We start from the raw sequence: 26,579 nt of genomic DNA, 5'->3' as shown, positions 1-26,579 counted from the left end.
TGTCATAAAGCTGCTATGAAAATTAAGTGAAAATGTATCTATGTGTCTTGCCTGTGTTAGAAACTCAACAATCTTGTCTTTGTTTCCTGGTCTCCTTATTAGAAAACATGACCATAATAAAAACATGTGGTGGGCTGGATCCTTCTAGGCAATTGCCATTCTCTGCATATGGAAGAACAGTTTGAAGGAGCATTTAGTACTTCAGGATATCCAAGGGTATTGGAGAAATAGCTTGGACTTTTCCTAGATGGCCTTAAAAAAAATAAAATAGACAAAATTCTCACTATTGTAGACCAAATGCATTAATTAAGCCCAAAGCCTTACACAGAAATAGCTATTAAAACATAGGTGCAACTGTATTATCAGCATACCAGGGCTTGAGGTAAAATTCGGGAAGGCTGGAAGAAATTTGTAACACTCACCTGGCATACTTCTGTCTCATATTTGGGAACCAAAGCCCTGATGTTTCTGCTCATCTTTGAAATGTTCTTACCTTTAACTTACTATACAAATAACAAAATAGCTAACAAGATTAGCAGAACTGGGTGTATTCTATTCACAGTATTCTTTCTCTGAAAATGACTTCCCACTGCATCGTAGCAGGCTGAGGACTATAGCAAGTACATTTCCATTGTTTCTTTTTATTTCATATTTCTTATTTTCCTTGTTCGTGCCAATGAATATTGTTCTTTTTGGTGCTAGCAGACAGCAGTTCCAATTCTATGGATTGCATCTTGTCTTTCAGTCAACATTCTAAAGAGTTTAGAAGCTTAGCCTTAATAATGTAAAAAGGAAAAATACAGAAAATGAGGCCCTGAAATTTACTGAAATAAGTTTATTCTTACTAACTGAAACTACTAAGAAGTCTAAACATTTCATTGTGTTCAAAGATTTCAGGAATTGCCTGAGTTCTCCCCATGTCTATAGTTTAAGGCAGACCCTATAGTCATATATTTTTTTTTATTTTAGGAATAATCAATACCTAATAAGTGGGACAGTTCATAAGACAGCAATGGGGGAAAAGGGCTATAGGTTGTAAGGAATTAAAATCACTTAACTTAGAAAATAATGACTTCAAAAACAATTGTTGTCTTCAAACATATGAAAGGAATTTATATAGATAGTCCTCATAAGGTGCTCTTTACTTTTACAGGTAGATCAAAATGAGTCTAAACAGCAGCAAAGAAATTGGAGATTAAAATTGAGGAGTTACTTTAAATACCCCATCAACATAATTATTTGCTTGGAGATTTATATAATCAAAAAGGTAGTTTTTGTGTTGACCACGTACATCTTGACACTTTTTTAAGGACTTTTATTTTTAAGTAATCACTATACTCAGTGTGGGTCTTGAACTCAAAACCCTGAGATCAAGAGTCACATGCTCCCCTGACCAAGCCAACCAGCGCCCCATCTTGACATTGTTTTTTTTTTTTTTTTTCAGCATAACAGTATTCATTATTTTTGCACCACACCCAGTGCTCCATGCAATCCGTGCCCTCTACAATACCCACCACCTGGTGCCCCCAACCTCCCACCCCCCACCCCTTCAAAATTCTCAGATCGTTTTTCAGAGTCCATAGTCTCTCATGGTTCACCTCCCCTTCCAATTTCCCTCAACTCCCTTCTCCTCTCCATCTCCCCTTGTCCTCCATGCTATTTGTTATGCTCCACAAATAAGTGAAACCATATGATAATTGACTCTCTCTGCTTGACTTATTTCACTCAGCATAATCTCTTCCAGTCCCGTCCATGTTGCTACAAAACATGGGGATTCATCCTTTCTTTCTTTTTTTTTTTTTACAGCTTTATAAACATATATTTTTATCCCCAGGGGTACAGGTCTGCGAATCACCAGGTTTACACACTTCACAACACTCACCATAGCACATCTTGACATTGTTTTACATGTAACATATTTAGTTTTCCTTATTTAATCATCTCTTTTACCTAGTGGCCTTCCCCAGCTTTCTTCCTACCTTGCCACCCTCACTTTTTCTATATTTTCTTCCTCATGTGCCTTAGCCAAGGTTACTTCCACAAATCCCAATTCCTGGCACTTTCTTCCTTTTTAGACCACTTATTCATTTTTTTAATGTCTTCTGTTAATTAGCCTACCTGTCCTTGTGGTTCTGTAGCATGACTTCACCTATGACCTCCTAATCTTATGTTTCAAAAAAAAAAAAATGGTGTTAGAAGGTATCCTGCAGTCACCTTACCTTCACTAAGTTTATTCTATATCCCCCTTTAAAAAAAAAAAAAAAAGAAGAAAGAAAAGAAAAGAAAAATCAGAAAAACAAAAACAAAAAGACTCTACATCCCACTCTTTCTCATTAGTGCTATAAAATCACTAATCTTCCAGACTTCCAAAATAGGAGCTCTCAAGTCACATTTGAATATTTCATCATCGCTTCTGCATTGAATTTTTCACCAAGTCCTGTCATTGTTTCTTTCACAATGCCTCTCAGATCTGTCTTTCATTATCTTTCCTATGACTGCCATCCTGCCACATTACATCTAGACAACTCTGCTTGTCGTCCATCTAATCTACCTATCTCCATCTCCCTCCTTCCGAATTCTTCCTGCAGACATGGTGACAACACTGTTTTATTATTGTTACTTGACTGCTCAAAATCCTTTGGGTTCCTTTAGTATACTGTGTCAAGTTCAAATTATTTTCCCTGCTTTCCATTAGACTATACTGGTAGCATGAGGATCCCATTAGAGCCTTGGGCTAAGGGACCCAGGAGTCCCCATATCCTGTCCTGTGATGCAGCCCTTGTTCTAATGAGGTTCTCAAGGGAAATAAATACACAAAGAGCAATGGCAAATGAGAATATGAATTATATGTAATATCAGCAGAGTGTCTGAAACCTTCAGATTATTCTAGAAAACTGATGAGCAATTGGAGGTTTAGGCCTAAAGACAACCCCCTCATCCTGCAAAGGCCAGATCATGCCATAAACAAATCACCAAGCCTGAGATAATAAGAACTCTTGGGAAGCTAAGTGCTGGTAGGAGTGGGGAAGACAGATAGAGACAGACAGACTGAGAAGCAGGCAATAAGTAGGTAAAAATAAGTACCTGCCTTGAGAAGGACTTACCTCTCAGCCTGATGGGTAAGAAGTAGCAGCAGCAGCAGAGCGAGAGCTAGTTTACCCAAAAAAGAAGGACTTAGGCCTCTTACCAATCTAGTTTCTAGAGCAGAAGAAAAGCAAGAAAGAGCATCCACCCTTGTGTGACATTTTGGCCTCCATAGTAAAAGTCCGAGTCAAGGCTCTTCTCTTCCCATTCACCAAAGCTTACAAGGCTTTTGGGAAGCAAGCAGGGGTCCTGTTAGCCTTATTTTTCACTCCTCTCAGTTTTGTTTTGTTTTGTTTTTCATGCACTTTATACTGTCCACGCACATTTCCACTTACACACTTGTAACAATTCCTTCGTCTCATCTTTCATTTGTTCAAATCCTCCCATTCTTTCAAGACCAGTTTATGACTGATATCTTCCTTGAAATCATCTTTTATTGATCCCTTCAGTGATTATAACTTCATCTGAGTATCTGTGGTTTTTATTATTTCTACCCAGTTTGACACTTAACTGTTCTCTAATCATTGTATCTATCTTAGTGAACTCCTTGAGTGCATGAACAATGTCTTTCTTTTCTTTAAGCCAAAACTCCTACTATAGTACCTATTCCATTGTAGAAAGGTAGAGCCAGGAAGGACAATGGAAAAGAATTATAAAGGATTATCAGCTGATTCAATATTATACTTTTGATTTTCAAGTTATATATATGATACTGTTAAATGCAATTATAATGAATGTAAGTAGCCTAGTCTACCTGCTTTGGATATTTGATACCAACAGGGAATAATATGCAAAACATGCACTAGTCATTATTGAATAGGCACTAACCAATCAGAATGGATGCTGACTGGCACAGTATCAAATTTATATTAATTGATTGGAAATGGGAACTTCAACTAGTGCAGAACTAAAATAAACTTAAAGTTTAATTCCTTTTTTGCCAGAGATTAACAGTAGGTGTGTAGCCATATCTTATATATCTTAACTGATTTTTTAATTAGATCTATCTATAAAACCAATAAAAGCCAATGAAACTATTATAATACTTAATCTGATCATACTTCCTCCTCCCCTCCTGCTACCATAGCTCTCCTGTATATGGAAACTATAGTGTGATTGCCTATTCCATACACTATTACAAACTTCTGTGGACCTATAAGCATTATATTTGGAGTGTCACACTCCATAGTATATAATAAGCACCTTCATTGACTATGCCCATAACTGTGCAGTTGGTACAAGAGCAAGACCCACCAAATAGCAGCCCGGGCCTTTATAATACAATGAGTCCTTTCAAGCTACTTCAGATGGAGAAATTACTTTGGGCCTAGATGTTTTTATATTACACATACTTTTACAAAAACATATTCTTTACATGTGTCCTGAAGTAGTTGTATTTGGAGCCAGCTGTTGAAAACTATAAACAAAATTGTTTGACTGTAGTCGGTACTCTTCTATCCTGTAGTCTTCTATACTCTTCATCTATACTCTTCAACATTAACAAGGCAGTTGGGGTAAAATGCTACAATGAGTCAATCACACTTCAGTGTTACTTCAAAATATGGATACTTCAAAATACTGATAATGCCACAACTGTCACATGACAGCGATATGAAAGAGAGACCATGTTGTTGTTTTTATTTGTCAGTTTACTTTTGGGGAGGGCATTTGTTTTCTGAATTGGTTCCATATTTTCCTGTCAAGTGGTGAAAATTAGTATTTCTAAACGGAGCTCTAACAGATTATGGGGATGCGTGTGTGTGCATTTAAAGACAATAGATTAGTCTCCATCCAAAAGTAAAAGCTATGTAATTAAAAAAAAAAACCAAAACAGAGCAATGTCTTGCTGGGTGCTAACACCTTCAGAAGCTATTATCACAGTGTAGCAGAGAAGGACTATCTTGCAGATGGAGAGAGTAATGTTAAGATTCCCACCAGACCTTGTCCTTCTATGCCTTTTCCCCTTGTGCAAAGGAATCTGTCAGATCTTATTCCTTTCTTTGAAGAAATGCCTAAAGAATGTCACTTCAGTCTGGCTACACTTAGGCATCATGTGGAAGACTGTGGATGCCTTCAAGAAAAAGAGACACATTCTGAAAAATGGAATTTAATTTAAGGATTATCAAAAGGAAGTTTTTTGGCTTTCTATGACTAAGTAGAAAGTTTACTCTTTTTTCATTATAATGGCTTCTTATATTTGTATTGTGGTTTTTTCCTTTCCAAAGCATTTTAGGATTAAATATCTCTTTAGATTCTACATTTAATTCATTTTACTATGTTTATAGTCAAAAACAGTACTGTTATTTTGTGTTTGCTGTCCACTAGAACCTGGAGCTTATATTTGGTTATTTTTCTAGTAGACACGATGGATTTGTTCTCACTTTGTGAACTACAGACAACATGGCTCAGTCTGGAAGGGCATAACCTTTTCTCTCAATAATAATTATGAACATTGGAGTATAATGTACTTCAATTCAATCATTTCTGAATGTCCAGGAGGATTCTCCAAATCCTGCTTTTCGTGTTATATTCTTAATCAGCCAGTAGAGGCCAAATATCTCATCAAGGAGGTTTTCCCTGACCCCCAACGGAGTTACTTTGCCTTTCTGATCCCCAAACACCTTCCTTATTGACATTGTATCCATTACAGTCTTGATGATGTCATCTTTATCTCTGTGTGCTCAGTACCTAGCTTGGCAACTGTTTGTTGAATGAATGCATGAACAATGAATATGCATGTCGTTTTTTTGTTTTATTAAACTGATACCTCATTTAAAGGCTATTCCACATGACTTGCTCAGTTGCCATCCATAGAGTCTGAGGGTAGGTTCAGCAACATGATTAGGACATGCAGGAGCTACTTCAGGCATTTCTTTATTCACTACAATTAAAATTAAAAACAGTAAGCCCTTGGTTTTCAAACAACTCTTATAGACCAGTAGTTCCAGAAGAGAAATCTAAGAATCAAAGAGAGTCCATTATGGTTTACATATGGCCACAGGATAATATGGAAGAGATATTAAAGTGCTGGGTCAAGTTAGAGTAGAAACTTTAAATGTCATTTTGAGCAAAATTTTGAACATCTTGAAGGTGAAGAGTGGCATTGCCAAAGTAGAAAAAAGAAAAATTCAGGTGAAATGAATGTCAAATAGGGTCTAATTTCTATTGAGCAGATAGTACTGAAGAAAACAAACAAAACTTTATTCTTCATTTTCATAAAGCATTTGAAAAACATACTGCATAAATTCTTCAAATAGATTTTGCCTTTGCTCTCAAAGAGAAAAGAGAACCTGTGACATTTAAGAGATACCTATTTTAATATTTGTATCCTTCCATTTATCCTGAATTTTAAAATGAGACTTGATTTAAATAAGTGAAAAGTTGGCATGGACTAGAAAAATCTCATTAAAAAGAATAGACTGTTATATTGCATTTAAAATATTTTCTTGGTAATATCCTCTTATGACTTTAGAGATAATATGGAAGGATCTTTCTAGAGATAATTTATGCTTCTAATATTCCCAAGTACCATAGTCTCCCTGGGGGCTTGAGAAGATTAATGAGATGTTTGTCTTAGGTCTCTGGATGAACTGCAATATATATAGATAAAGTATTATTATTAGTTGGTGTGATAAACTAGTGAACAAAGTATCTTCCTTAGTTATCAAAAGTAATGAGTTCAAATCCATTGAGATGTCTCTCTTCATTAGAACATTGTTAGGTCTTTTCCTCTTATCATGTCAAGCAGAGGTCTTCCTTTTGGCACTTAATTATCCATATCGAGCTAAAATCCTCCAAGACTCAAATTTTTTTTTTAAGATTTTTGTTTATTTATTTGAGAGAGAGTATGAGTGCACACGTGAATGGGGGAAGGGGCAAAGGGAGAGGGAGGACAGATTCCCTGCTGAGCAGAGAACCCAAATCCAGGCTCCATCCCAGGATCCTGAGATTATAACCTGAGCTGAAGGCAGACACTTAGCCACTTAGCCAACTGAGTCATCCAGATGCCCCTCAAGTATTTTAAAGGTATATTCCTTATTTGAGGGTAAAATTTTAATTTGGTAATGATTTGTAAGGGCAGAATTTTGCATGGTTCTCCCATTTTAGTTTTCCACTTTAAGACATGTAAGCATAAGAATAATCTGGTGGCAGACCCCTGGGAGTATCATGGTAAAGATCCCTCTACAGAGTCTGTCAAGAAAACAAAGAGATATTTATACAATTAAGAAGTAAAGAAAAGCTTCATAAATGGCTAGTCATTAAGATTTCTGAAAAAATCACTTTAAAAAACATTTTAAAGACTTAGGGAAAATTAGTTAATTAGATTAAATGTATTCTGACTCATTATTAGAATTAAAATATTTTACAAAATGTTTTTACCTTATTTTGGAAGCACTTTGGAGATTACATGAAAAAATTTTATAATAGTTTTCAAATGGGAAATTATAGGGGACTCTAGTAAGAAAACCAATTTAAATCTTTGATGTAATGGAACAAAAAAATTATATACATTTGTATATAAACTTACTGACTGCTATAGAATCTTGAGTTATAAGAAGTTTTTCTAGTATGTTCATTAGCTGTATTATGCAAAACTCCCAGGATAGTGAACACAGAGAAGAGTACAAGGGCCATACACAGCACTTCTCATGCAGATCCCCCTCTTTTTTTTTTTTTTTTTTTTGTATGTCTCCACCCTATCGCCTTTTAGATAGGTGTGTTATTCCCTTCTCCTTCACCACTATCAGTTCAGTTAAAACTGTTTTAGTCCATGCTTTGGGTCACCATAAGTTAAAATTCCCATTCCAGTCTGTAATTTCAAGGAGGAGTTTTCTTTTTTCACTAACCTTCTGGATTTATATTCCTGCTTTATCCTGAGACATCAGTTTACCTGAGCAGTTCTATTATATATGTAAAGTTCATGTCTAATAACTTGGAGAAATCAAATCTATGTTTGTGACTATATTAATGATAAAGGTGGAACTGTTAAATTATGCAGTAGCATCTCTAAAAGATAGTGAACATGAAAAACAATCATCATGAAGAGAATTAAGTTCAAGTTGAGCTAAAAGATGGAGCAAAAAAAGATCTTCAAGAGGAGGCAGGAGGGAACCCTTAAAGCCAATGAAGACCTCTAGATAATACTGGATTTCAGGTTAGCTGAATGTTTCCAGTTCTGCATGACAGCAAAGAGTGGCGTGATTATGGGTACTGTGCTCGAGGCACACTGTATTGCTGTGCTGCGTCAGGAAGGATAAAATCTCTCTATAAAAGCCAAATGAAACTGCATAAGAAATGTATCTGGGGCAACCCATTAAAGAAAAAATCTAAGTCATCTAAGGAGATGAGGCAAGAAGGACCGAGGTATGCAGAATGCATAAATGCAGAAATGACTTCCAAGAAGAAATGATTTAATAGATCGTGGGCTTTGACTTCTGGGAATTTCTTTTCAAAAATCTATAGTCGAGACATGAATAACTATAAGTATCGGTAGTTGTTAAAATGTTATATAGAAAATATGTAAGGTGAAAGGAATAACTTAGAGTTCCTCCAGAAAAATTAATGAATATCACTAAGTAACAATTGTGCTGGAATCCTCTACAGATCATATTGATGTCCTTAGGCCCAGTGCATCTGGAAACAAAGAAAAAGATACTCTGAAGGACTTGAGAGACTTTCTTAAATGTATTGCCTGAGGTCAGAGGCTAAAAAATAAGAACCAGCAGATAATACAATTGTTATAAAGGAGCTCTCCTCTTGAGATAGGGAAGGAGGAAAAAAAGGAACTAGGTAAAATACATGAAAATTAGTGTCTGAATTTTCATCAGGGCTAAAGTGAGTTGAGCAGCTGTTGTACAAAACTACTTCATTTATCCTAAATTCATAGAGGAAAAATATCTGTATACATGAAGTATTCAGACTACTTATTTTATTTCAGTATTTTGAATTTTAAAAAAGGTAAAATATATTTCACTTTTACCTGTATGTTAAAAAAAAAATACTGAAGAAGAATTTTATTTGTTCTTAAAGATTTATTTGCTCTTAAAGATTTGTTCTTTAAAGGTCATATTATGAACATTATTTTACTCTAAAGTAGTTATTCTCCCAAAGGCTACTGAGGTTAATAGGACAGTTCGAGTGTTTGGAATTGTTTTATGTAGTCCTTATGTCTCCTCCCTGGCTACTAGTTGACCAGCTGTCATTTCTTGGTATCATCCATGAGCCTGAGTCTCATGACCCCTTCCCTGACACTTTCCAATTTGTTGTATCTGACTTATTGTAGGCAGAAAAATCAGACAAGAAGCTTGGTATAACCAGAACTAAAGTCAAGTAACTTTTTAGGATATATCTGAGAAACTGCACTGAGATTGTGTGAGTTTAAGCTTAAGTTTGTGGCTCTTTCAGGATTGAGATTGGCTGCTCAGTGGCTTAATTCTGCAGAAGAAGGTGGGAAGGAGCTTGCTTCAAGGCTCTTGACTGTATTCTGGATAATAAACATCATGACATTACTTATTTCTGTGTATCAGTTAACCCATTTGAAATATCATTATCTATTTTATATTTTGAATAAATACTATCATTAATTACAGGAATGGATCTTTTCTTTCTATGATAAGTTATGTGTCAAAGACAACTTCTCCTCCTGGGAAGTAGTGTATACACACACAGCCATAGTTATCTTTGTAGCAAAAATCTCTGCTTTGAATAAGTAACAGGTAGCCAATAGATCTCTTCTTTCTGTTGCCCCATGAGATTTTGACTGAAGTGGGACAAAAAGCGTTGGTTTAAGCTTGCCTCTACAAAGATGTGATAGAAATTAGAACACATCTAATAGAATTTACGAGGAGACAGGAAGGGAGAGATGATCATATAGGACAAATCATAAGGAAAAGAGTATGAAGGGAGTATGAGGGATAGTAAATATATAAGGGAAGGAGAAAGGATTTGGAAGCTAAAGAAAATGTTGGTGTATATATCACCAATTAGTGAAAACAAAGGAGTTTTTATGAAACCATGTAAAAGATAAATGTCCAAGTATTGGCCAAAAGAAAAAGAAGAAGAAATAAAGAAAAGGGTGTGTATTTTTCAATTGAAGGGACACCTGGGTGGCTCAGTCAGTTAAGCTCCGCCTTTGGCTCAGGTCGTGAACTCAGGGTCCTGGGGTTGAGTCCTGCATCCGGCTCTCAGCTTAGTAGCCAGTCTGCTTCTCCATCTCCCACTGTGATCTCTCTTTTTCACTGTCTCTCAAATAAATAAATAAAAACTTAAAAAAAAAAATAAAAGAAAATTGAGTTCCTAACCTGATAAAGGCTTATTGCCACATTGACATATATTAAGCTTCCCGAGACAGGTGGGGGTAGAAAAAAGAACATTAATCTCTGAGCCTAGCACTGTTCTAAAGAGCCTTCCGGCCTTTAGCAGGCCCTTAATCCAGACTTGAGCTTTTGCACTCAAAATTATGAAATGAAAAGTTTATGTAATGAAAAATTATGTATTACATAATTATATATTTCATCATATATTAATATGAAAATTATTAAATGAAATTTTTAGGCCAGACAATTTCTAATATCCTTTCCAACTCTAAAATTCTGTGATTTTTCTGAGGAGCAGATTTCAGAGTATTGGTTTAGATTTTGTACAGGCAACTAGTATCACAATCAAAGCATCTCTTCTCATGTCTTACACTGGTCTTGACTAATCCTGGAGGCTGCCAGGTCCATTGTTCCCTTGTAAGAGAAACTGTCCTGACAATCTCCTATATAGAGGAAAGCAGTTCCAGGCTTCTCATTGTGCAGGGCATAACCCCACCACTCCCATCACTCACACCACCAATGGCTTTTTGTCCAGGAAAGACTTTTTGTCCAAGAAAGGACTAAGCCTTCCATCAGTCATGTAATGGCCTTTTCAAATGGCTTGACACAAACTAAAAAGCAAAAAGAATAACATCCTACCCCAAAAGATATGGGTTGGGCTATTATCATGCTGCTAAGGTAAAAACAATCCATAGAAAGATGTCATACAATAAGAGCGACCATGATGTTCCATAGGAGAGCTAACATTGTACCCACAAGAAACCAGAACCTAACAACCCTAACAAGTAGGAAGCTATATGGAGTGGTAGACTAGGTAGCCATTTTGGAGATCCTTTCATTGCTTTCCTTTATGATCTAAGGCTAACACTGGAATTGTTTAGGAGTGCCACAAGTCAAACAACAGATGTGTTGTAATTATAGAACAAGTGAGAAAACACTAACACAGGAAAAGCTAACCCCTAGAAGATCACAATAATTTCATTTGAACATTAGAATGGAGATTCCTGAGCAACTGTTACTGTGGTTGTTAAGAACCACCCTCCATCCACAAGAGTTTAGTTCCAGTGCTCACAAGGACTTTTTTTGAGGTTTTATTTCCTATCATGTCCCTTGGATTCCTACATAAATCCCCACTTCTTAAACCTCAGTTGCATATAACCCAAAGGAGCCTACTTAAAGACACTGTTATACTTTGCAAATCACTTTCACATCTACAAAGTCTCAGAACAACTTTTGAAGTAGGTCAGATCCCATTTCATGGTTATAGAAACTCAAAGAGAATGTAAAGGACTATAGGTCAGGCCCATAGGTAAAAAACCATCTAATCTGGTATATCTCTGACGAGATGCTGTACGCTGTCTGAGAAAAATCCAGCCCTATGACTTTTCTCAAAGATGTTACACATTCTTTTTTTTTTTTTTTTTTTTTTTTTGACAGAGAGAGATCACAAGCAGGCAGAGAGGCAGGCAGAGAGAGAGGAGGAAGCAGGTTCTCTGCTGAGCAGAGAACCCGATGCTGGGCTCGATCCCAGGACCCTGAGATCATGACCTGAGCCGAAGGCAGCGGCTTAACCCGCTGAGCCACCCAGGCGCCCCGATGTTACACATTCTTAAGAAAAAGTTTACATAAATATGAAAAACGAATACCTTTGGCTATTTACAGAGCATCTCCTGTTTCTCTTCCTTTCCTCATTTGCCATACTGATACCATCTTTAAGGGTGATACCTGCCGATGTCATTTCTGACACTAAATAATGGCACTAAAGTTTATTCTTTTCCCAAGTCACTAATACTCCTCCGTATCACTATCAAACCACTGACCCTCTATCAGTGCTGAGGTAGCTGGCACCACTGCCTCTAATGTCTATTAACCAACTCTATTTAATATTTCTTTATGCTCTTGACATATATTTCTTGCTTTCTAATTTGAAAATGATGTGGTCAAGATCACCACTATTCCTGTTCCCCCCCCCCCCCCGCCCTACACATAGACAAATTTGTCCAATGAACTTGAACCAGACTCAAAAAGTTTTCTCTTTTCTCTTTGGTCAGGATGTTGTCTTCTTCCACTCCTGTGTCTACCCTCCTGACCCCCTCTCTTGTGAATGCAACCCCGATGGACCCAAACTACCAGTACTGCAGACATGCCCAGACATGGCAAAAACCTACAGAGAACCCATAGCTTGACATCTGCTATGCTATTAATTAGTAACGGAACAGCTTCCTGTTATAGCCACACAACCTCCTTTGTAGATTATTACTGATGATTTAAATAACTTGCCTTTTATTTCTAAATAAACAAAATATTATATATATATATATTTTTTTTTATTTATTTATTTGACAGATAGAGATCACAGGTAGGCAGAGAGGCAGGCAGAGAGAGAGAGGAGGAAGCAGGCTCCCCGCCGAGCAGAGACCCTGATGCGGGGCTCGATCCCAGGACCCCAAGATCATGATCTGAGCTGAAGGCAGAGGCTTTAACCCACTGAGCCACCCAGGCACCCCCAAAATATTATATTTTAAGTATAGTTAATATCCTGAGAATATTCAAAGAGAAAAATATATCATGTATTGAGAATGATATTTTACTTCTGTGGTCTTCCTCCCCAAAACCCATAACCCCAGTAAAACCATGATAAAAACATCAGACCAACCTAAATCAAAGAATAATTTATAAAATACCTGACGAGTACTACTCGAAACTGTCAAGTTCATCAAAAACAAGGAAAGTTTGAGAAACTGTCACCAGTCAAAGTAGCTAAAGGAGACCGGTTGACTATATGCAGTTTCCTGGATGAGATCCTGCAGCAGAAAAAGAACATTAGCTAAAAACTAAGGAAATCCAAATAAAATATGGAGTTTACTTAATAATAATGTTATCAGTATCAGTACACTAATTGTGACAACTATACCATGATAATGTAAGATGTTAAAAATAAGGGAAACAGGATGCAGGTTATATACACTATACTATCTTATGCATCTTTTCTGTAAATCTAAAACTACTATAAAATAAAAAGTTTATTAAATATATATAGTGTGTACATATTACAATAAATATATGTATTTGCATTATATACATTTATAGGTATAAATGTAAGTAAGCATATACATTGTATATTATAGAGAATATATAAACATTTATATAAATTTATATGCTTTATACACACACATATATATTGTGTGCATATGTCATTTACTTTTATGTAGTATTTATTATCGCTTACTTGCAAAAAGATTTTAAAAATCTTAACTGATAAGATGAGTAATCCTCTAAGGATAACATTCACATGATTTAGGTGTATGTCCATTCGACCAATAAACTCATTTGGTTAATTATTTAGCAATAGGCAATGATTGGGAAAGTCAACAAAAAAAACTTAATAAATTTTTATTGAAGCTAATGAGAGTAAATTGGCCCACCCACAAGTGTGAGGACACATTCAGATTCTCCAGGACTGCTCTACAAACTTTGAGCAACCTCCAGTGGCTGGAGAAGTCATGCATAGATAATGATAAAAAATATTAGAGACAAAAGTAGTATTTACTCTGGGGGAAACAGCTTTTCAAAGAAATCAGTGTTAATTCTTCAAGAGATCATAGAAGCATTTGAAAGGAATATTTCCATGTGATAACTATTGAATTTCAGATCATTTCTCATGAAGCCTCTGTTAGCCATAATCTTTAGCACTCATTCATCTTCACTGTTACTCTACTGATTCCCAAACTGATGGATGATTGAAGATTTTGAAGTATGGTTCAGAACAGCAGGTCTCATTTAAGTAGAATTGAGGAAGCCCCAATGCAGGACTGATACATAACCTTCTTTTCATTATGTTCATGTTTCTTTGCTAAACATCTTGTCATAATGGGTCATTTGGTTGTCACCGAAGGAACTGATACCATCTTGTCTCAGATTTCTGTATTCAAAGCCCCCCAGTAAGGCAAGAACACTCGCGCATCACCTTTTACACCTGGTATTTTCTAGACTGCTGATGCTTCTGGAGTGCAACTGTAAAGCAGCTGCAAATTAGGTTGCAAACAAATGTTGCCCAAGGCGCAAACCATAAAATAAAGTAATGATCACTTCAAGATGAAACTTTTTTTCCTGTCTTTTAAAATCAGAATGAAAGTAGGTCAATGAAATTTAGGATATTTTAGAGTATGTACAGTATTGTATTGTTTGCCAGTACCTAATTTACAATTACAGAGCTCCATGAATATTGAAATGATTCAGCTTCCCATTATAAATGTATGTGGCAGTTTGGTTGTTGATCAGTTTATGAAGTTAATGCAAATGGAACTGTCTTCCTGTCAGCATTTGAAATCTATAATGCAGTCATGTTGTATATTCAGGGACAGGCCATTGACAGTCAATTAACAAGTTTGATTGGTATGTCAACTCATTCTTTTGAATTGTTAATAGTATGTTAATAGCATTCATTTCTTTGTGCAGTCCCATTTGCAGCTTCACAGTTACAGCTATTTTTTATAATTCTGAGTAACCTAAAATAGTGCCTTAATAATAGATTATTAAACACCTGTCTAGTGTAGCTTAGGGAGGTTTTTCTAGACTGGGAGTTTGCAGTGGATCCCTTTGATATTCAAATCAACAAATGATAGCCTTTTTATTCGAAACGTAAATTCTTTTGATGGTTAGCTTGTTAAGAAATATTCAGCTCTAGTCTGACCTGATCTGGTTTCCCATGGAAAAGATCTGATGCCGTTTGAAGGTTCATAAATGGGATGCCAATGACAATTTGTTGTTGACGTTCTGCCGCCTCAGCCCTCAGATGCTGCTGGTTGATGTGCTGCTTTAGCTTCGCCCAATAATCCTTGCAGGTAAATGATCTATGGATTGATCAGCTCGTTTCAAAGCAAAGAGGGCTCTGCTGTGGTCTGGATTTTTAGGCTTGGAGGGGTACTTAAAAAGATGCATCAAAGTTGACAGATGAATCTTAAGGCATAGAATGATGGGAGAAAGCAGAAATGTGGGAATTTTTTAAAGTGAGTAGCATATTACTTGGAGTTTTGAAAACCTTCAAATGTCGATCAAATCTGTTCCCCATAGCAGATTTATTTCTACCTTGGTTTTTGTTATGGTTGTTTTGTCTGTGTGCACAGGTTTACTCTCACTTTTCTGGGGAAGTTGATGAGACATTAAACGTATTATTCCCGAATGGTGCTTTGGAATAAGGTTGCGAGTTCATTTGCACAGCCATGTTTTATTCATACAGTTCCTGTACACCAGAATATAAGAATCTGCCATTTCTCTAGCCTAAAAAACTATCTCTACCAAGGAAGCAGTAAAAATTTTATTCCTTTTACCTCCTGTTCGTCACTTCTCCTGATGATGCTTTCCATGACCTACTATTTATATTTAATTTCATCGACAGAAGTTTCTTTATAATATGGGGGGAAAACTCCCACTGATGTAGTTTAGATATTTAGTTAATATTTTTCTGTTCTCTGCTTCACTGAATTTGGAGGAGCAATTTGCTTGTGTTTGACTTTTAGAATTAAGTGGTTCTTGAGAGATTGCTACTCAAATATCCTTCATATACAGATAAAGAAACTGAGGCATGGAGTAAGACCTCACAGCTAGTCAATGCAGAGCCAGGTCTCTTTATTTCTACCTTGTACACATTCTGCTTGCTGCCTTTAGAAACACATAGAAGCTCAAGGGAAGGTTGATACAATTATAATACACAATCCTCACCTAGACACAGAAAGTCACTAAAGTTTTCTAGCCATTGTATAAAAAGCTATGTACTATAGTTTAAGAACTATACTTGACACCAGTAAAGGAAATTAACTACTGTCTTTGACAGTTTATTTGTTCACCTCTGACCTTGGGCAGGACCATAGAACTTAAGATCTATCTTGGGATCAGGGAAGGAGAGGAAGAGAAAGAGACATGCAAGTATTAATTAATAACACATTTTATTGTGTCATCTTCTATAACCCTCCAGCAGTGTTTTTCAAAGTATATTTCTTAGATCACTAGTTCCACGAGATGCTTGGCCAACAAAAAAAAGGTTGTGTCTAGAGAATCAAGTCATATATGCCCTTAATCCACTTACAGTGTCACAGTGCTTGTTGGCAGAGTAAAGGCTCTATAGAGTCCTGTCCTAAAGAAACTTGTTTATCTCTACTTAACCCAGGATTTCCAAAAATACTTTGAACACAAAACCTTTTTTTTTTATATGTTTATATGTTTGTTTCTTTTAAAGCCAGTGAATATCTTTCATGGAAATCGGGGGATGCTTAAACACCTTTGGGCAAACTGTTTAATTTCTCTGTGGTTCAATTTCCTCTTCTATAAATGGAGATCATACTAGTACCATTGGCATGAGGATTAAATGAGCTAATATATGCAAAACATTTAGAGTAGTGCCTGTCACATTGTGTTATGTAACTATTTGCCATCGACATTATTTACTAATTGTAATATTGTTAGTTTTACTATTGAGACCAGTGCCAAAGTTTTATTGGCTTTGGTTTCCTGGATGTATTCATGTAGTAAACTTTATATAAGGTGTGGGGTTGGAACTAGAGATGTTATGAGTCAATAGCTTACGGTAGAAATAAGGAGAAGGAGACATGTAAGCTGGTAAGTTATGGAACAAAATGGGAAGGGCAGTTTCAAAGTTAATAACTGAAGCTCTATGGAGTGCTGATGACAGAGAGTCTCTTGCCAGCTCTAGGAAACCCCAAAGCTTTTAGTTGGTAGCTGACAAGCTACCAGATGTCTCAGAAACTGCCAGAGAAGAAGGGATATTCCAGAGAGAGAAAGAGAGACCAGTTTTACCTTCTGTGAAGGAGACTAAAGAATCTGGGGAATGAGGATAAGTATAAGATCTTGGTTGTACCAAGTGTGTGTGGCAAGCTGACAGGGTAGATTGGAGCCCAAGTATGAAGGATTTTGTATCCACACTCAGAAGTTTGAGTTGTATCCTGCAGACAACAAAGCAAATAGAGAATTTTTATGTATGAGAATGACATGATCAGCCTTGCTTTTTAGAAATGAAACTTGACAAAGAGGAGGGAGGCAGGAAAACATTGTTTGAGTCTGGACTGAGGCAGTGGCTGTGGGGATGGGGAGGACATACGGAGATGAAAGAGGCATTTCTGAGGCAGAACTGGTGAAAGTCCACGACTGATTCATTGGGAGAGAGGAACAGAAAAATAGAGGAACAAAGGATAAGACTGGTACATCTAGTTTGGGAGGTGTGAAAATCATGACTTAATTTAATTGCATAAATAGAGACTGTGTTTTTCAAAAAGAAACTTCCATTTGCCACAGCCTGCCATCAGTTTTAGAGCTCTAATCTTCTTCTCAAGGAAGACTAATTGAATACCTATGTAGATTGCTTGATACAACTCGTGAAAACTTGACTAACTCACTAACTTACTGGAGGTATATGGGAATATACACCTAAAAATTCAATGTAAAATGCCATATACAAAGTTAAAAACTATAGTGAAAAATTGCCTCCTTATCTGCATGCTCACACGGTTTTACATGTGGCTCTGCTAAAACACTTCTAATATTTTATTGTGTTTGTTATGGCAATGCTTTCCTCCTCTTTCCTCTTCTCCTTTCTCATTCTGAGTTTCTTGGATCCTGGAGCTTGTCTCTCTATATTTCCAGACTCTTCCCGACTTCTGATGCATAGTAAGTGCCTAGTGAATGGTGAAGATATATAATATCTTCATATTATATATATTATACATATATATACATATTATATATATACATATATATATTATACATACACATATATACATATTATATATATATAAAGATATATAATATATAATACATGAGACACCATTCCTCTAACTTCATTCTGAAAATAGAAATTCAAACAATATTCATCATTGTTAGTTATAAAATGCCATATAAGAACTTTTGCATAATATGTTACTTGTACCTTTAAAACATTGAGATTGTATTGGCCTCCCAAATGAATTTGAACTGCCATGTTACAAACTTAGTGGAAGAATAAGCCCAAACTTTTAGTTTGATGATTATCAAATGTCACTTTCTCTGATATTCACAACACCTCACATTGTGGTGAGGGTATTTGAGACCTTGTGTTTTAACCATAAGCCTCTTTTCCCTTTTATGGAACTGCTTTTTGGCCTGGCCTTCTGTTTCAAGACCCAGGAGTCCTGTTCATCGCCTTCTGGCGAAGTTAAGCCACTAGATTATATCTTACACAATTTTATCAGACATTGGTTGACTGTTCTTCCTATTACCTCATGTTCTGCTTATAAGTATTCCAATCTAATTTTATGTTATGCCAGTTTTCCCCATTCCCTAGCATATCACACAAATGTAAGTGATAGCAGAAAGGACATTATCAGCTCCAAATTCAGAGCTAATATGCTATTTTTTAAAGTTGTTCTTAACTCCCAAATTGGAGCAGCATATTACTTTCTCCTCTCTACTCTATTTAAGCAATACCAAGATTATAAATCTGTCCTGCAAAGAGACAAGAAGTAAAAAATAACCAATATAAAGACTGTGGAAAGTCTTAAAAGTTTTAATAATTATTCATTCCACTATAAAGAATTTTACATAAAATAATTTATCCATGCCTTTGTTACCCCCAGGAATGAAGATTTATACCATGTATTTTTTCACGTATTTCTAAGATTTCATTTTTTTTTTTTTAGGAAAGGAATTTATGCTTTCAAAAGGGAAGGTGACCATGAAAACTCTCTCATTCCTAAACCTGTTCTAATCTAAATATCTAACTTTTTCAATCTAGATATTTTTTTCTGTTCAAATTTTTTTCTTTCATCACCAGTTTTTTTTCCTAATTCCCTGTAATATGCCAAGTAGTCTCCAAATTGCAGATTAATTTTATCCACAGGAATGAATATAGTTCATAAAAGGCTGCTTTCTCAAGGAACAAGTTGAGGGATTATAGTCCCTGAAAATACATAGGCCATCTCATTTTTCAATAAAATCCTAATTTGTTCAGCCTTATATTAGACTTTTTTAAATATGGACCACTTTTTCTCCAAGTAATTACAAAATATCCCAAAGGTCTGGAATTTTGTAATTTAATTCTGCAGTTTCCTCTAGTTCTGTAAGCTTGCCATCTTTATTCATTGTTAACTCTGATACTTGAGACATATTTTCATTTGATATTATTAGAGTACAGAAGAAAAACTATAATGCATAAAGCTTTAAGTACTACTTCTCCTTTAATTATATAACCATTATTGGGAATTATATCCATAGCTCCTCCTGACTGGTGAAATTCTAATTTCATTGGTATATATTGTCTGTGTTACAAAATTCTTGCCATTTAAATAAATCAGAAATAGTTTGTCACTTGCATGGTATATGCCTTTAGTTACACATGGATTTCTAATTTTTTTTGTACATAAGGATTGCATCATGGACAAACTGACATGTTAGCAGGTCCTATGCACCATTTACCATTGATTTTATACTGTCATCCACACCTTTCCCCTTAAAAATCAGTACAATTTAACTCTCAGATAGGTTTGGCTCTATGAATGTATGACAGCTAAAGCCAAATGGTGCCTACAATAATCAAATCTGGCCACTTTGACATCTACCTGGTTTTATTTCGGTTTTTTGATGCACAGTTTTTTTGCTTTTACCATTACTATTTTTTAAACTAGCACAGTGAAACCAGCAGAAAGCACCAAAAACAATATGTCAAGGAGGCAAAGAGATACAGTCAAGACTTGGAAATTGTACTCATGTTACTGTATCTTTGGCATGGGGATAATTGCAAGCTAGAGAAATAGTTACAGACCCCCATTCAGGTATTTCCCCTCCTCTCCCAAATGAAGCAGATCTATAGTCCTCAAATTCCTATTAATTACCTGGGGCTAAAGAGATTCAATTTCAGTAAGTTGAGAAATCCAGATTTATTCTGTAACTCAGTAGAAGTTACTTGGTGGCGAGAAAGTGAATTCCAGTAATGAAAGCTGGCAGGCCAGGATTTGTGCTCCACTCTGTTGGTGTATGAAATTACAGCACATCATTCAAACAAAATCAATAATCCAACTTTTATGTCCTTTGCTAGGTACAGTGAAAATTTTATTATTCTGCTATTATTTTATTCTTCCTGGATTAGGTCATGTGCTGTAGCAGTAAGAAACAGCTCAAGTGGGTAGAATTTGCAAGATCAAAACTTGTGTTTTTACCCACGTACCGTAATGATCAGATAATATTCAAGGTACAATGCTATAAAAGTCAGATTCTTATTTCTTCAAATCATCCCTATAATATCCTGAATGATATGTGGTGTTTCAGTTTACCTAAAGAACAGAATTTTTCCCCTCAGTGTGGAAAGAGTTTTATAAGCAGTGGTATTCCTTAATCGAGGCAAACAAAACAGCAAGAGACAGTTTGTCTCAACATCAAATTTTCTCTACATGAACAAGGAGGGGAAATCTGATCCTATTCTTTCATCCTTTGATTTAGCTTCTTCTGTGTCACTCCTTTTCTATGGAACAAGAGTATTTTTATAGAAAAGACAGATTGTTCTTAGGGAAGGTCTACACAGCCATAAAAGCCAGGTAATAAATTTACTTTAAAGCATCAGCTCCTAAAGTATGTTTGCATAGTAAAGTATGGACCAGGCCAAAATCCAGGCTTAAACATTTTCTCCTTGTTATCACCTCGTTAAGCTCCCCGCGTCTAAGCCATGCCTCCTACAGTCACAGGTATGGTGCCACTAATTAAGAAGAAGGGGATCATTACAAATTCTCATTAACATCAATTGGAGTTTTAAAGCCAAATCCCTGGACTGAAAATTTACCCCCTTAATGTTCAACACAGGTGAACGAATAAAATCGTTTAAATGCCTGTATCATGGGGTAGTGCAAATGTGCTCTCCAAGGATGAACGAATTGCTTACTGCGGTCTGGCAGTAATCCCATTGCTCAGTAAAAGGCAGACAGGGCTTTGAAGAAAAATACTATTCAAAAGGGAGACACTGACAGAGAAGCGGGTTGGGTAGCGGTAGCTGGTATCACAAAGTACAAATTATCATCTACGTTTCATCTTTGGAAAGGATATATAGATGAACGAAATAAACAAAAGATTGCACCTGACAATTAACTGCTCAACCAATATCATCTGAATTAATGAATGAATAAAAGTTCACCACTGTGGTTTGACCTGCTAATGAAACTTATCTCTCAAATGCTTTTAGTATTTGCTTCAGAATGTCCTGCATTATATTCCTTAAATCTTCTGTGATTATAATTTCTTACAGATAACACTGTAAATTATGTTGTTGTGGGAGACTCTTGGGTTAAGACATTTCAAAATGCTTAATTTCATGAAAGTTAAAACGTATTGATTTGGTTGATTTGAAAGGACTGTTTTGCAGTTCACTGAAGTGATAAGCCATATGGAAATAAGTCTTCTTGGAAAATAAAAGCAACCTTATCTTGTACAGATAAGGCTTTCTCTCTTTTGTAAACCCAAAGGCTAACCAATTTTTAAACTAAATTTCTGCTTTCCCTCACAATCCCTCTTCTTTACCCCAGGATAAAAACAGTTACCCAGAAATGTTTACAAGATTACTGTGTGTTCCTAAACTATGTGTGGATTGGGGAATTTTTTCTGGTTTTATACAATCTTGAGTTGTATGATGGATTCTTTTATAAATTGTTCATATTCCTCCAGAGTGGGCATGTTGTTCATATTTAAATCACATTAACAGTATGTACCATGATTAGCCTCACCCAGAAAGTGTAATGACTGTGGTTTAAATTTCTCCTGAGTGTCAGATTTCTTCATGATGTCACTACCTGTCAGTGGCGGTTACAGAATCATTGCACACTGTAACTAGAAGAAGCCTTCAAAGCTCCAAGCTCTAGTTCATTCTTCACATTGTATAGATAAGGGAGCTGAACTCCAAGAAGTATAATTGACGTTCCCAAACTCACAAGCAATGATGGGCCCCCAACTGGAATTTTGATCTTCTGATCCCTCTTTTAGCCCTGGTGTTAGTAGCCAACTCAGCCCAAGTATGTAGCAGAAGTTGAGAATTTCACCCCTCCTTCCCAAAGTTGTTCTAAATTTGTAGCTGATCAGAGTGAAAGAAACCCTTCAGAAAATACTCTTCTAGATATATGGGAAGATAGATATTTTACTTAAGACAGGCCTGCTTTATAAGCCTTATAACCTTATAAGTGTTAACTTTTCCTCTTTTCACCTGCTTAAAAATTGAAAGACAGTGATAATGGATGCATAAATGCATCATGGGATGAATAAATTGTGTGAGTTAGAGAAGAGAAAATGAATGTGTTCGTGAAAGAGCGAGCACATCAATCAGTGGTTGCATGGTGTTTGCACCAGTGTGTCCAGGGGACACCTCACCAATCAATCATTCAAGAAGCTCCCTCCAGCTTTCAGAAGGAGAAAAAGATTTCACACTGAAGTGCAATAGAGAAAGCTTAGCATTTAAAGAGGTCATTCCAGGGGTTCTTCTAGTTCCCAGAGGGGAGGGAAAAATGGAAAGGGGGCAAATGCCATAGAAAGCAGATAGTTTGGAATTTTTTTAAAAATGTTGATTGCACTGTGCATCATTCTCATTTTATATTGATTCAAGAATCATTAATTAAGCATCATTTGTTATATCCCACTCTTATCTGAACATAAAAATATTTGACATTTGTTTATAGCTTCTGCCTTCGAGGAGCTTAAAGCTAAAAAGCGTTTACTCTTTAAAGCTTCCATCACTGAGCCGAATTATAATCCAGTACTGCTTGGGGTTTTGTTTTGTTTTGTTTTTGAGCATCAAGCATTCACTGGAAATGTTTCAGTTTTATGAATCATTCATCCAATAATTATTGGTCATGTGCAAGATACTACTCTAACTGCTGTATTGAAGTAGCTTCTACACTGGTAAGTCAAATAAAATTATTATGTAAGTAATGATGCAAGATAGAAAGGAATTAAATGACAGAACTGGATAGGCAACATCATCTGTTCCCAAATACCCAAGGAGATAAAGAAAACCACAGAAATATGACTAAGTTTGTCCAAAATACTCTCATTACTGAGTTGCAGATCTGGGAATATGTTCCCCAAATGGCTCAGTTTTCAGTAATATCTGCTGCTGAAGGTGGTGTCTCATTTGCATAGCTAATTATTGAAATGTCTTAATAAAGTGTTTCCCAGTAGTGAAGAGAGGCAGCTACTGACAATGAAATGATTTTGTAAGCGGTAAGTTATTCTTGGCACACACTCCTGACAGCAGGATTTCATTTACCACTTATGGTCACTCTTTCTTTGCTGGCTTTTCCAGTCAAGAAATGGAGAAAATCTCAGTTAGGATTATCATCAAAGTGGGATTGTATAGAAAAACCCCAGCAGCCAAACGACAACTGAGTGTATCCATTCCACCCTAAGAAAATCGGTATCAGTTGCGGTATACAATATGAAAACTGCAGCATCTAAGACAGTCTAAGACAGTACATGGTGGTTAGCATAGAATTTGAAAGCATCAGTGTGGGGATTGGGTGCATAGGGTTTGAGTGCTGCCTTTGCCATTTGTTAGCTACATGACCAAAGATTTCCCTTTCTCATATGTATTAATGTTATAATAAAAGATGGTAGTGGTTGCAATTTTCCTCCCTTTTCCTCCTCTGTCACTCTTAAAACAGGTAACAGCCCTTTCTTTAAAATCCTGAAACTCTTATCACATTTTGTCTTACAGGGTGCCATAGGCTCATCTGTTGCCCCACTTGCTTATAAACTATTTGGAGACAATAATCTCTTGAATTCTCTTAGTGCCTAAACAATACCATATACATAACAGGCACTGAAAATTACTATTGATTTGAATGTTATGGATGATGACAAAGAAGCCAACTGTGTTGAAGGCCATATGAACAATTCATAAATCCTTACCAACCATCCCAGTTTGATTAGTATCACTACGGATTGAAAGTAGGATTCAACCCATAAGTAATTTTCTGATCTTGGGAGTTTTCTGCTACTAACAACAATGATAGCTATCATTTATTGAGGGCTAATTATAAATCTGGTATTTTCCATGCATTAACTCACATAGGCCTCACAATCAGCCTCCACAAGAGTTATTTTAATTCCCATTTTAAAAATAACACCAAAATAGGGAAAACTGGTGGGTTCAGTCTTTTAAGCATCCAAATCTTGATTTTGGCTCAGCTCGTGATCTTGGGGTCCTGGCACTGAGCCCCGCAGTGGGCTCTGGGCTCAGTGGCAAGTCTGCTTGAGCTTTCTCTCTCCCTCAACCTCTGCTCCTCATCATGATTCAGTTTTCTCTCTCTTTCTCCCAAATAAATAAATAAGTAAATCTTAAAAAAAAAAATAAAACAACATCAAAATAAGACTTAGGAGGCTGTTATGTAGGTAGTCCCAGCTCATACAGCTTAAAAGTAGAAAGCAAAATCTAGATTTTAATTCAGGGCTAACCCCAAAGGCCCATGTCATTGTTGTGCTTTCTCTTATTATTCATTATGGGCCCTAAATCCAAAATTTGCCTAATTCCATTTTTTTAAGTGGAAGTATGATCTCTAGTAGTGAAATTCAGAGGTGAGTAAAACACACTTACACTTACTTATAAATAGAATTTCATTTAAATCTCCATAAGACTTTCTTAGCCCCTTAACCATTAATTTCAGAATTCTCAGGTCCAGTGTCCTCAACAACTCACCAGATGATACAATTTGTGTAAGCCACTTATTACCTACCCATCAGTTTTGTCCACTGTGAACTACAGATGGTGTTTATCAGAATACATTAAGTGTGTCACAGAAAGCAGTACGTACGAATCTGGGTCAGGAAGCTACTTAGTAACTAAATGACTTCCAGATTATATTTTTAAATTATATTTTAATTATATTTAATTTTATGTTTTTTAATTAAAACAACAATTCTTAACTACTGGTTACTATCTAAACTTGTCAAATTACACCAGCTTATAAGTAGTGATGGTCTACAGAAAGGACATCAAAATCCAGGGAAGATAACCCTTAGAATACATAAGAATCATAGATACCCGAATATCAACAACACTCAAGGTTTCCTAACATATGATTATACTAAGGCAAATTCCTTTAAGAGATTACATGGCCTATAATTACTGGTTTTTAACTACCCCAAATTATCCCTGTTTGAAAAATGTCACCAAAATCCAGTGTGAAACCTCTGACTTCTTGTCCACTTATCTTGACCTATAAGTCAACTTTATAAAATGAAATGATTATTTCTCCATGAATACTAAAATGCTGACTTAATATGTCAGATAAGTGACATTTCATATATATATATGTATGTGTATATATACATATGCACACACACACACACACACACACACACATAATGAGACTAAGAACATAAAACTTAGAGCCAGAAATCTGTGTGGTTCTATATAAATAGTAGATTAGAAAGCACTTAGTTCTTTGATGCCCTCTAATCACACATTAAAATAAGCATATGTAATGGTGGTATTTCAGTATGCTATTAGTCACAGTGTTTTTTTGGTTGTTTCTTTTTTAACTAAGAAAGTATTCATACCACAAATTAGACTTTGAAGGAACCATCAGTAGTTTCTAAGCTGAGTATCCTGTGATAGCAGTATATTTTCCTACAGCCCAGACAACAGATATAGCACACTGTGGGAAAGAGTAATGTTGTAAGCAGATACCTCAGTACAAGGAATTCAAATATTTGAAAAATAATTCTCCATTCTAAAAGCTAAGACCTGGAATTCTAGGTTTTTATGAATTTGAAGTTTTAAAACATTGTATATCCTGGTGAACATACACACTCAAAACTACATCTGTGATTGAAGTGTCTGTGAAATTGCCCTGCAGATGGCTCTCTCTGTTCTCTCTGGAGCCAGTGCAAATTGGGCAAGAGAAACTTCTCTTCTCCTAGTTCTCATATTTGGACCTCTTCTGCCAACGATTGACCCTTGCACACCCATTGAGAGGGCACTGTCTTAGAATAGACCCTGAATGATGATCTGCGTGCAAGTGATTTGGGAGAACTGGGCAGGACAGGAAACAAAGGAAGCCTGGCATGGGGCAGACTCAGGCAGATATCCAGCATGCGGACACTGGAGTACACATCATGCCATAGGGTTGTCCCAACCCAGGCAAGGGAACTGGACTTCCT

The 26,579-nt window shown here is 36.1% G+C and overlaps 1 long non-coding RNA gene across 1 annotated transcript; it reads right to left on the bottom strand.

Annotated features, from left to right (window-relative positions):
- Positions 1-17,991: 17,991 nt before the first annotated feature.
- Positions 17,992-26,052, bottom strand: LOC125103844 (uncharacterized). Its single transcript, XR_007128510.1, has 4 exons — positions 25,977-26,052; positions 20,279-20,410; positions 18,229-18,255; positions 17,992-18,115 (listed from the first exon to the last, which is right to left on the bottom strand). It is a non-coding gene; the product is annotated as an uncharacterized LOC125103844 (long non-coding RNA).
- Positions 26,053-26,579: the final 527 nt, after the last annotated feature.

Source organism: Lutra lutra, chromosome 7 (assembly GCF_902655055.1).
Source record: "Lutra lutra chromosome 7, mLutLut1.2, whole genome shotgun sequence".
Taxonomy (NCBI): Eukaryota; Metazoa; Chordata; class Mammalia; order Carnivora; family Mustelidae; genus Lutra; species Lutra lutra.
Note: the sequence above shows the minus strand (reverse complement) of the source record. Positions and strands in the feature narration are given on the sequence as shown.